Genomic DNA, 13,247 nt, shown 5'->3' with positions numbered 1-13,247 from the left:
GCAGGCCATGGCTACCCTCTCTCCAACAAGGTCTGGACACCAGCTCTGGGTAAGGCTCTCCCGGGTTTCTCTCCTCTCAGAGACTGCATCAGCAGCCTAGGGAGCAGCTGCTGGTGCTGCGTTCTTGAGTGTTCTCTTTACCTCTCAGTAGGCAATCCTGCTGTAATCAATAATTCTTTATTGGAGGAGGCTTCACAAAGTTCAAAGACATGAATGGCTGACACAGGGATTAGTCGCCACTGGAACGCCCTCATCCCTCATCAGAGTGCCTGGTTGGACTCCTGGCTCCTCTGCTTCTGATCCAGCTTCCTGCTAATGTGTGCCTGCCCTCTGGGAGGCAGCGGAACACGGCCCAAGTCCTTGGGTATCTGTCATCCATGTGGGAGACCTGGATGGACTTCCAGGCTCCTAGCACTGGCCTGGCCCAGTCCTGGCTGTTGCAAGTATCTGGGGAGTAAATGGGCAGATGAAGATGTGCCTCTGCCTCTCTTTCAAATAAAATTAAAATAAATATTCTTTAAAAATCCACAGAAAACTGAATTAAAAGATAAGTTTATTTTGGTGCAATAAAGTTAAAATCCTTGTGAGTTTTAGCCTAACGTCCAGTTTTCATGAACTTTTTGAAGATTTCCTACATTAAATTTTCTCTCTTTAGTTACTTTTGAGTTCTGTCTCTTGACTGGATCCTGATTTATAGGTGACACATCAGGCCACCTAGCAGAGATGTCATAAAACAGAGGGGGGCCGGTGCTGTGGTGTAGTGGGTAAAACCCCACCTGCAGTGTCGGCATCCTATATGCTGGTTCTAGTCCTGCTGCTCCACTTCTGATCCAGCTCTCTGCTATGGCCTAAGAAAGCAGTGGAAGATGGCCCAAGTCCTTGGGCCCCTGCACCCGCATGGGAGACAAAGAGGCTCCTGGCTTTGGATCAGCGCAGCTCCAGCCATTGTGGCCAATTGGAAATGGACCAGCGGATGGAAGACCTCTCTCTCTCTGCCTCTCCTCTCTCTGTATAACTCTTTCAAATAAATAAATAAATCTTAAAAAAAAAAAAAAAGAAAGAAAGAAAACAGAGGAAGAGGCCACACAGACATAGGAAGATCTTTAGGATGCACTGTGAGATGAAAGAGACAGGGGATACTGTGTGGCACAGTGGGTCAGTTAAACCATCACTTGGGACACCTGCATCTTATATCAGAGTGCTGAATTGATTCCTGGCTATTCTGCTTACAATCTATCTTCTGGCTAACGCATCTGCACCTGGGAAGGCAGCATGAGATGGCTCAGGTGCTTGGGCCCCTGCCACCCATGTGGGAGACCTGGATGGCATTTCAGACTCCTGGTTTCAGCCTGGCCCACCACCTAGCCATTGTGGTCATTGTGGAGTGAACCTGTGGATGGAAGATCTTTTTCTGTTTTCTGTCACTATGCCTTTCAAATATATAAATGAGAGAGGGGGGGGGGGGGAGGAAGGAAGAAAAAGAAGAGAAGAAAAAAGGCAGGTAACAAAATAGTATGTATCTTATATACACATACTTAAAACTGCTAAAAATCATCATCTATGGGAGTATAAGATTTGTATTCGATTTTTTTTTTTTTGCAAAGACAGATATTTCTTCTCTAATTAAAGAAGAGATACACTTTTTACATGGATTCAATATTCCAGTGTTACTAGGCTAGCATTCTGTCTTCCAGTCACAAAGTCTAAGAGTTTCTGGAGCCCAGGCAGCTCCAAGGGCCCTGATAAAGGAGTTTCCTTTTGCTCACTATGTGTCAGGCTCTCTCACTTCCTAGATGTAAGGTACCTCTTGGGAAACTGAAAACTGTGTCCTACCATGCCATAATGTGCTGCCTTCTCTCTCTCATTGTGCCAAATAAAATACATAAGGACTGGTAATGCTCACGTACAGAACTGAATTGGAAATACCTCCACCCACCCACTCACCTAACAGCCCTCGCCCTGGGCCCAGCATGGAAGACTGGACAGATGATCTTATCCACTCATTCCAGGGAGCACCAGGCACCAGGAAGCCGAGGAAAGGTACAGGCAGAGCTTCATGGCAGAGCCAGGAACCCTCTTCCCCCCACCCTGGTCATGGGTCCCCTCACAGCTCAGGGAGCAGACAACAGGGGCTGTGAGCACCCTGTACTTGGGGCAACTGACTGAGTGCTTATTTTCAATGAAAATAAATTTTAAAATATAATCCTAGTTAAAACATCATAGAGCCACAGTATGGAGGGGAGATGCCTGCATCCCCCCAAAGTCACCATTGCTTATGGCAACAAACTGCTCTTACGTTTTGAAGTTATTTGCTTTTTGGTTGGTTGCTTACCTTTCCGTTGTGCATACTGTGGTGCAGGAGGTGAGCCTGGAAATCCATCTGGCTCACACGGATTTTCATCGTCGTCACTGTCCACCCACTGTGACAAAAGCACCTTCTGTTATTACAAAAGACAAAGGAGGAGTAAATACATGGCAAATGTCACCAGTATAAAATGTCCTCCTAACAAACTCAAAGGTCTTCTTTCACATTCTTTCTACTGCTATCCCTAGCCCTAAGCAACTAAGGTGTTTTCCTCCTTGAGACACAAAAGCCTACACTGGTGGGGCCAGATGAGCCTTCAGGCCTGGGAAAAGCCTGATTGGCTGGCAAAGGCATTGCCATCCAGCTTTTGCTGAGGCCGTACAAGGCTTCACATCCCACCCCTGCTGCCCGGGGAAGCTTCCCTTCCTCATTCCTGCTGGGGAGCTCAGCACAGCACCCAACACCATCTTACCTGGTGCAGTAGTGACCAGTAATACCTGATCAGTGCTACTGACACTGTTACTCACTTGTCCATGGGACAAGAATGGCTGACCTGCTGGGAGAAGCTTCATCCAGGCACTTGTGTGGCTCAAGGCCTATCACGTGTGCTGACCAGGTGAGTCTACTGTACATGTGGCTTCCTGGGAACAGAACCCCTCTCTCTGTGAGCTACTCCCATGTGGGAGTCGGAAATGGTAACAGCCACAGAGGTGTCCCTCAGAGACCCCGGGCAGGAATGGGTCTGTCACTGACAAGGAAGAACACTTCTAACAGCAAGGAGCAGGGATAGAGGCTGCCCAAGAGGAAGATCAGGGTAAACTAGGATCAGAGCTCTTGGGGTTGGCTTCCTGTCTGCCACCCTGAATCTTTGGTAAAATCTTGCTTCCGCAATCTGCTTAGCTTACTACACTGTGCTACAGGCAATGGAGGGCCACCCCACGGGCTGGCAGGAAGGTAGTGGCAACCACCAGCAATATAACTGTGAGAGGGGGTATTTCAGAGCCAACAGCTAAGGCCACGAGGTCCACCAAGCCCTGCACACATGGCCTTCAAGGTGACCCCACTCAGGAGCAGCAGACAGGTCTGTCAATCTAGTCATCATTTGAAGGAAGAAAACAAATGACCCCTGGCTTTTTATCTTTCAGAAACAAACTCCCTGCTCACCCTGTCAAAGACATATTAAGCTGTTCACTATCATTGAGGAAATGTAACACTGATCAGAGACTCAAATGGCATCCTGAAGACACCCTGTATGGAAAACTACTTGGTAGAACCTACTGGTACTGAGGTAGCTCATGTATATCCCAACCCTCAGTGTACACCACCAGAAGTATGGACATCAAAGGACACATCCATCAAAGTCCTCAGTAGCACTACTCCTGAGAGCCTATAACTGGAAACCAAGTATCTGTCAGAGGCAAATAATTGAATGGTATAGTTGCAAAATGGGATATTACACAGAAACACAAATGAATCAACATGGCTACACATGAAACTGAAGACTCTCTAGAACCCCAAAGAATGCATACTCTGATTAAATTCATCTCCTTTTCAGAATAGGCAAAATTAATTAAGCTCACTTATAGAGTCTGAATCTATTCCTGGACTCAGGACAATAGTATGTATTTTAAATCATATGCTACTGACAACATAGAAGCAAAAGGCTATGTATTCTATAACTTCACACATTTAAAGTTCAAGAGCTTATAAAGCCAATCTGATATCAGAAGCCTTCTATTACTTGGAAATGAAAACAAGATGCTGGGAAACCTGACAAAAATGCAAGGACGCTACAGAGGCTACAGAGTCCAGAATCTTGTGACTGTATGTGTGATGTGACTGTAAGGCCACCGAGTGATTAACTCCAGTGACGCACAGGATCCAGCCCAGAACTGCACAGCACCTTTCCAGATACCTGCCTCCCCCCCCTCCCACACACAATCCACTGCACAGTCACTAGAGATGTAGCACACAAGGCTCTGGCTCCACTGTGGGGAAAGTTTCCAAGAAGTACGGGCAGCGAACCGAACCAAGGACCAAGTCTACAAGGAGCGGTTTTGATCCATAAGGCAGAGGGACTGCTGGGGCCTGCACTGGGAACTTCTTACGTCCAAGGACATGCGAGACCTCCCCCCTGACTTGGTCACATTAGGATGCATAAGCTGGGTTTGTGCATCCACACCTCCTCACCTGCTGCCCAGGAGACCCTAGCACTAGAAGTTAGAAGTCATTATACATTGGCTGGAGTGACAGCCTGATGCGTCGCCTGCTATCCTGGCCTTCTATTGCTCCCAGTGGGGGCCAAGTTCACACAGAGATGTTCACACTGGTAGAATAAACCGACAGTGGAAACTTCTACCTGCACACGTATGTATGTTTGTAGGTATATAAATGCAGATGGAGAGATTGCAGAAGAATGCATGCTGTGGCTGCCACTGCTACACTGCCCTCCCAGCAACCAGCTCCCTCCTTGGTTTCCTGCTAAGAGATCCTGATTTTGTTCACTACAAATGGGCACAGCCTCAGCGCTTGATTCATGGTAATTCTATCCCCTTAAGCCAATGGTTGTTTAAGGGATGGGAGTGTGCCCAGTGAACCGCATGCTGGGATGTTTCCAGGAAAAATGTTTCTCACAATCACAATAAAAACAGAGCAGCCTGATGAGAAGACCCTCCCCCACCTCTTCCTTTCTGCTCTGGGGCCAGGAACTGCGGTAAACACCTGTGACCCTGAAGAGGAGGCCAAAGGACTTTACAATGCCAGGCTTCAGAAGCAGCTCAAACAATTTTCTAGTCCTCTGCCTCTTGGCTTTATGATGGCAGAGAGTTAAATGTCTACTATTGAATCCTTATGTTTATCTATTCCATTACTTGCAGCCCAAAAAAAAAAAAAGAGTAATAATAAAACAGATATCACACTGACAACAGAGGCTTCTCCAGGAGAGGGGAGGACTGGAATAGAGAGGACAGAGTTTCAGGAAGGACTTTTGTTTATGTACAGTATCAAAGGTTCTATAAGAAATATGTATCTGGCCGGCGCCGTGGCTTAACAGGCTAATCCTCTGCCTTGCGGTGCCAGCACACCGGGTTCTAGTCCTGGTTGGGGCGCCGGATTCTATCCCAGTTGCCCCTCTTCCAGGCCAGCTCTCTGCTATGGCCCGGGAAGGCAGTGGAGGATGCCCAAGTGCTTGGGCCCTGCACCCGCATGGGAGACCAGGAGAGGCACCTGGCTCCTGGCTTCGGATCAGCGCGATGCGCAGGCCGCAGCGGCCATTGGAAGGTGAACCAACGGCAAAAAGGAAGATCTTTCTGTCTCTCTCTCTCACTATCCACTCTGCCTGTCAAAAAGAAAAAAGAAAAAAGAAAAAGAAATGTGTATCCATGTATTACTTGTGTAACAAAAAGAAGACAGCCCAAGTCCTTGGGCCCCTGCACCTGCGTGGGAGACCTGGAAGAAGCTCCTGGCTCCTGGCTTCAGATCGGCGCAGCTCTGGCTGTTGCAGCCATCTGGGGAGTGAACCAGCGGATGGAAGACCTCTCTCTCTGTCTCTACCTCTCTCTGTAACTGTCTTTAAATAAATAAAATAAATTTTTTTAAAAAAAGGAAAAGTGCAATCAATACAGAAGGACGAGTTACTAGAAACAATAAAATGCAGTGAGCAAAGTGCTCAGAGAGAAATGCAGGAAGTACACACACACCCTCCCCCCCCAAAAAAAAAAAAATCACAAGAAGTGACATAAATGGGCCAGTGTTGTGGCACAGCAGAGCCCCAGCTCTGTATTTCCAATCCAGATCCCTGCTAACATGCCTGGGAAAGCAGCACAATATAGCCCAAGTGTTTGGGCTCATGCCACCCACATAGGAGATCCAGAAGAAGCTCCTGGCTCCTGGCTTCGGCCTGGCCCAGCTACTGCAGCTGAGGTCATTTGGACAGTGAACCAGGGGATGCAAGAGCTCTCTGTGTAACTCTTTCAAATAAATCTTTTTTTTTAAAGTGACATAGAAAAAAGAGGGACAAGTTATCAAAGAAAATATTAGACATATAGAAGACAAATTAAGACAATCCAACTAATATTCCCAAAGGAGAACAGAATAAATAATGTAATTATTCAGTTATGCAAAGATAAAATAGGGAAAGAAATCCCCTCAAAACAAAAATGGGAGATAAATCTATGTCTGCAGAATTAAATTACAGACAAATTTCAGGAGGAAAATGGATAAAAAATAATAAATACCACAATAAATTCTGGTGAAGTTACTGAACCTAAGAGGATACAAAATAAAACCTAGAAAAGTGTCAGGTACAATAATCAAGTCACCTAAGAGGGAACAAGATCAGGCCACAACTACTTCCTATCCTTTCACTGGTACACTCTCGGCCTCCTAAAAAGGGTGGGGTCCCTGCTGCATGGTCCCACATCACCCTGTGCCTTTCCTTTCTAATACCTGCGATCCTTGCTGGGCCTGTACTGTGGCACAGTGAGCTAACCCACTTCCTGACACACTGGCATCCCATACACAGCCAGTTCAAGTCCCAGCTGCTCCACTTCTGATCCACCTCCCTGCTAATGCACTTGGGAAAGCAGCAGAGATGGCCTTAAGTCCTTGGGACCCTGCCACCCACATGGGAGACATGAATGGAGTTCCAGGCTTTTGGCTGCAGATGGAGGCTCTCTCTGTCTCTGTCTTTCCCTCTTTCCCTAGAACTCTGCCTTTCAAATAAATAAATCTTTAAAAAAAGTTTGATCATTCATGTAACTGGATTCTGTGTGGCTCACACAGAGTCTCCAGCACCTACTACAATGCCTGGTTCTCACTTAGACACTCAATTAATACATACTGAGCTATCTATCTGCCCAGACAGCTCCTCCCAGATATAGTCCTTCACGGGTTGAAGAAACTGAGGTGCAGAGAGGTTACCTGATTTCCCTAAGCCACACGTCTGAGAGGTAGAGAAGGTGGGACATGAACTCAGGCTCTGAATGGTTGGTCTATTTCCTTAATATAGTTTTGCTTATCTTAATAGTAAATAATTGTCTGCTTCAGAGAAGTATGAATGACCTCACAAAAAGGCTAAAAGTATAAATTACTTCAGAATACAGAATATCTGCAATAAATATAAGAAAGACAATCTCATATTTTTTAAGAAATTAAAATGAACCTCCATGGGCAACATCACTTTCAGAGCTGGTACTATTGATTAGTGATTAAATACCGTTCTTTTTATGCTCCACACATCAACCTTTTCAAAGATATATTTAGGGATTATTTTATTTAATGTTTTATATTTTTATTTTATTTTATTCTATTCTATTTTATTTGAAAAGCATAGTGACAGAGAGAAAAGAAGAGACAGACAGTGAGATCTTTGATCCACTGATTCACTACCTAAATGGCCACAAAGCCAGGGCTCAGCTTGGCCAAAGCTAGGAGCCTGGAATTCTACCCAGGTCTCCCACATGGGTACAGGGGCCCAAGCACTCAGGCCACCTTTTGCTGCTTTCCTATGCATATTAGTAGGGAGCTGGATTGGAAGTGGAGCAGCCGGGACTCAAACTGTTGCTTATATGGGATGCTGGCATCACAGGGGGCAGCTTAACCTGCTGCACCACAACCTGGCCCCAGTGATATATATTTTAAATAATATTATATCAAGGGCTTCAAAAAGTTCGTGGAAATTTTTCATTACCTTTTTAAAAGAGATGTATTTATTTATTTAAAAGCCAGAATGACAGAGGGAGAGGGAGAGAAAGATCTTCCATTCACTAGCTTACTCCCCAAATAGTTGCAATACCCAGGGATGGGCTGGGCTGAAGCCAGGATCCAGGAACTCCATCTGGGTCTCCCCCTGGGCTGGCAGGGGCCTGAGTACTTGGGCCATCTTCTATTGCCTTCTTAAGCACATTAACAGGAAGCTGGATTGGGGGTGGGGGAGCCAGGACCTGAACCAGCACTCTCATATGGGATGCCAGTATCACAAGCAGCAACCAAGCCCATTGTGCCACAATGCCAACCCCTACATTATTTTTTAATTCCATGTTCCATTAACTTTTTGAATACCCTAGCAAACTCAGGGATACTTGGTCAATTAAAAATGAAAGACTTAAGTCTAAGAAATATTCTTGCTAGACCTGAGAACTACAAACACAAATTTTAATTCTCAACAGGGACACTGGTCATCCTGGTCTGAATCTTGTCTCTGCCACTGGATGCTTGGTTGGCTGATGCTGGATGAGTCAATCATCCTGATTCTTTACATACATGTCTCAGGTATGTGGAGTGGATGAGATGGTACATATAAACTGCTTCACATAGCATAAACACATTTTCTCCTATTATCTCCTCCACCAAAAAACACCAAGACTGTGGCAAACTGAAATCCCCTTCTATCTTCATTCATGCCAGCTGTTCTTGGCAAGGATAATGTGCAGGTGATAATGAAATCTTTCAATGGCTGTCAATCAGTGCAACTCAACCTTTGGATCCTGGGCTATACAGGGGGATGGACTTTCCTTTTGTCTGGGTAGTAGTAGAGAAACATGGAGATTAGCATACACACACTGACAGTACATTGGAACAATTCTTTTTAGGACAATTTGGCAACATCCAGCGTGGTCCAACACACCCTGGTACATGCATCAGACACACACAAGGAAACAACCTAAGTGTCCATCAATACGTGAGTAGGTCAATAAATTAAGGATTGATGTCAAAACAGGAATGCTAAGAGAAAATGCAAAGAAGTGGAATCATTGGTTCAGTAAAGTGACCTTTATAGAATTTAAAAATACAGGACTGTTGTTTACTTACACTTACTTGTTATAAGAGAAAATAAACATAGACTTCTAGAATGTACTCCAAATCCAAGAGAAGATGGCTTTTAAGGGGCAAGGGAGGTTCAGGGTGAAAAATAAAGATTTTAACCTAATCTGTGATGTTCTATTTAACAATAATAAAAAAGAGAATGAAAAATGTCAATATTCATTCTGGAGAAAGAAAACACTAATGTTTCATAAGAGGTCTTCAAAAAGTTCATGAAAAAAAAAAACATGAAAAACTGCAGATTTCAAAATGGTTTTGCACCAAAATTCATATTTCTAATTCCATTGTACACGAACTTTAAAAATTTTTATTTGAAATGCGGAGAGACAGACAATAGATCTTCCATTTGCTAGTTCTCTCCCCATACACCTATAACTGCAAGGACTGGGCTAGAGCAAAGTCAGCAGCCCAGAACTCAATCTGGGTCCCCCATGTGGTTGACAGGAATCCAATTACTTGCGGCATCACCTGCTGCTTCCCAGGTGTACATTAACAGGGAGCTGGAATTGGAAGCAAAGCCAGGACTAGAACACAGGGACTCTGGTATGAGATATAGGACCTAAAGAGACCTTCCTTCCTTTTATGCCAACTGCTCTTAAACACCAGCCAAATGCCAGCTCCCCTCATCCCCACAAACTTTCTTTTTTACTATTTATTTATTTGAAAGGCAGAGTGACAGAGAGATCTTCCATCTGTTGGTTCACTCCTCAAATGGCCACAACAAGCCAGGAGCCTGGAATTCTATCCTGGTCTCCAGGAAGGCAACAGGAACCAGTACGTACCACTTCCCAGCAGCATTAGCAGAGAGCTGGATTGGAAGCCAAGCATCTGGAGACTCAAACTTGTTCTCCAACATGGGATGCCTGCATTACAAGCAGTGGCTGAACCCACTGTGCCACAACGCTGTCCCCTTAAGTACCCTCACATCACTTTCTACTTCCAAAATTTTAAAATAACTATGACAGATTTGCCTTAAAAGAAAAAAAAAAAAAAAAAAGGTTTGTGGGGCTGGTACTGTGGCATAGCGGGTAAAGCCACCACCTGCAGTGCCAGCATCCATATGGGAGCCAGTTCAAGTCATAGCTGCTCCACTTCTGAGGCAGCTCGCTGCTATGGCCTGGAAAAGCAGTACAAGATGGCCCAAGTCCTCGGGCCCCTGCACCCGCATGGGCAACCTGGAAGAAGCTTTGGATCGGCCCAGCTCCAGCTGTCACGGCCATTTGGGGAGTGAACCAGCAGATGGAAGACCTCTCTCTGCCTCCACAATTCTGCCTTTAAAAATAAATAAAAAAATAAATAAATCTTAAAAAAAAAAAGTTGGTACTTTGAATGACAAAGGAGGCTCTGTAGGGCCAATCCTACATCTTTCTTCTCTCAGTGTGACATTGGTTCAAAGTTATGGCCAGAAACTACACAGCTAAGGAACAGCAGGACTTCACCCAGGCGTTCCAGAGCCGTGCAGCAGCACTCTCAGTGCTCTGGGCAGAATTTGTTCTGGCACTCCTTGTGTAGACAGACTTCATTCTAACATATACAGACTTTAATGTGCAGAATTAACAGTTTAGGAGCTGGCAGGTTAAGCTGCCAACCATGACGCCAGCATCCCATATCAGAGCACCAGTTCAAGTCCTGGCTGCTCTGCCTCCAATCCAGCTCTGTGCTAATGTGCCTGGAAAAGCAGTGGACGATGGCCCCAACATCCACATGGAGATGCAGATGAAATTCCAGGCTCCTGACTCAACCTGGTCAGCCTGGAGAAAACCAGAGGATGGACAACTGAGCTCCTCCACCCCCACCGCCCTCCAACTCCGTCACTCTGCCTTTCAAATAAATAACTAAATCTTAAAAAAAGGAAATTAGTAGTTCATTTATGAAATATACATATTCCTTAAAATATGACTGAATGCAGTAGAGGATAATCAATATATTAATGTAGTTTATGTATGAATATATAACAATATATTTACAAAATATAATATATAAAATTCCTATATCATATTAATGTATTACATATATTGTGTATATAATATACAATATAAAATATATAGTTTATAAACATCTCATGTCCATAAATAATATTAATGTAGGAAGTCTGCATGTCCAGTCATGATGGATAACACATGATATACGAAGGTGAAAAAAGAAGAAAGATTAAGGTACTACCTCCTGCTATTAAAGAAATGGCATTATCCAGTTTCCAAAACCATAGGCGCATAGCTTAAAACTCAGGAATAGGGTTTGAGCATCTGGTGCAGTGGTCAAGACACTACTTGGGCTGCCCCATATGTCGTATCACAGTGCTGGGATCCAAGTCCCAGCTCTACTTCCTTTCCAGCTAATGAGGACCATGGAGGCAGCAGTAATGATTCAAGTAGTTTGGTCCCTGACACTCAAATGGGAGACCCAGACTGAGTTCCTGGACCCTTGTTTTGGCCAGGTCCAGCCCTAACTGTTACAAGGATTTAGAAGTGAATCAGGGGCTGGCGCTGTGGCGTAGCAAGTAAAGCCGCAGCCTGCAGCGCCAGCATCCCATATGGGTGCTGGTTTGAGTCCCGGCTGCTCTACTTTCAATCCAGCTTTCTGTTATGGCCTGGGAAAGCAACTGAAGATGGTCCAGGTTCTCCACATGGGAGACCCGGAAGAAGCTCCTGGCTCCTGGCTTCAGATCAGCCCAGCTCCGGCTGTTGCAGTCAACTGGTGAGTGAACCAGCGGCTTCAAGACCTCTCTCTCTCTTTCTCTCTCTCTGCCTTTCCTTCTCTCTCCGTGTAACTCTGACTTTCAAATAAATTAAAAAGCTGGCGCTGTGGCTCAATAGGCTAATCCTCCACCTTGCGGCGCCGGCACACCGGGTTCTAGTCCTGGTCGGGGCGCCGGATTCTGTCCCGGTTGCCCCTCTTCCAGGCCAGCTCTCTGCTGTGGCCAGGGAGTGCAGTGGAGGATGGCCCAAGTGCCTGGGCCCTGCACCCCATGGGAGACCAGGAGAAGCACCTGGCTCCTGCCTTCGGATCAATGCGGTGCGCCGGCCACAGCGCACAGGCCGCGGTGGCCATTGGAGGGTGAACCAACGGCAAAGGAAGACCTTTCTCTCTGTCTCTCTCTCTCACTGTCCACTCTGTCTGTCAATAAATAAATAAATAAAATCTTTAACAAGAAAAAAAAGTAAATCAGCAGATAGAAGACCTCTCTCTGTTTTTAATTTAAAACAATAAATAAAAAACAACAATGTAGGATTAGTGGAGCGGCTAACAATGGAAAAGTGCAGCTCCTTCAACCGCTCTGTGCCTTGGGTTTCCATGCATCATAAGGGCAATGAATGGAACCCCTCACACTTAGAGGCCAGCTTAGTTAAACTCACCTAGGGCTACAGATGGAGTTGCACATTTCTAGTAGGCATCAAAAAATGTCAGCTACTATTGAGAGACATGGGGTGACATTCCCCTTCTCAGGCAAGAATTTGAAGAAAGGTTTCAATGTGCAGACTGATCTTGGATAAGGGATAGGAAAACTAGTTTAGAGGGTCAAAGAAAAGGACAGGGAGCCAGCGCTGTGGCATAGTGGGTAAAGCTGCCACCCATAGTGCCATCATCACATATGGGCGCTGGTGCAAGTCCCAGCTGCTCCACTTCCAATTCAGCTCTCTGCTATGGCCTGGGAAAGCACCAAATCCTTGGGCCCCTGCACTCGCATGGGAGACCTGGAAGAAGCTCCTGGCTCCCAGCTTCAGCCTGCCCCAGCACTGGCTGTTGCAGCCATTTGGGGAGTGAATCAGTGGATGGAAGACCTCGGGCTCTGCCTCCCTGTAACTCTGGTTTTCAAATAAATAATAAATAAATCTTAAAAAAAAAAAAAAAAAAAGGACAGTATTATGAACTTCTGAGGGAAATCTACAGTAAGAATATGAAGATTTTTTTTCTTTGTCTTTGAAACATAAAGGAAAGAAGTTTAAATTTTAGAATAGCCAGGTTAAAATGATACTAAATACTGGAGCAAAAGCCATCAAATGCAGAATAGAGAAAAGAAAATCCTTACTCCATCAGGGTACATGTAAAGAAGAAACTCTGGCATGCGCAAATCACCTGATTTTTGTGTGGCTTCGCATACTCGGCATCATGGCAACCT

General features: G+C 45.2%; 1 protein-coding gene across 1 annotated transcript in view; it reads right to left on the bottom strand.

Moving 5' to 3' along the window:
- The window catches only part of LOC133755624 (centrosomal protein of 89 kDa-like), a 36,938-nt gene extending 23,697 nt beyond the window's left edge, over nt 1–13,241 (bottom strand). The window contains exons 1-2 of the mRNA XM_062185694.1: nt 13,205–13,241; nt 2,333–2,438 (exon numbers count right to left, since the gene is read on the bottom strand). The gene's annotated coding sequence lies outside the window, so the exon portion shown is untranslated. The remainder of the gene's footprint in view (nt 1–2,332; nt 2,439–13,204) is intronic.
- Nucleotides 13,242–13,247: the final 6 nt, after the last annotated feature.

This window comes from Lepus europaeus, unplaced genomic scaffold (assembly GCF_033115175.1).
Source record: "Lepus europaeus isolate LE1 unplaced genomic scaffold, mLepTim1.pri SCAFFOLD_643, whole genome shotgun sequence".
Taxonomy (NCBI): Eukaryota; Metazoa; Chordata; class Mammalia; order Lagomorpha; family Leporidae; genus Lepus; species Lepus europaeus.
This window is presented reverse-complemented; position numbering and strand designations above follow the sequence as displayed.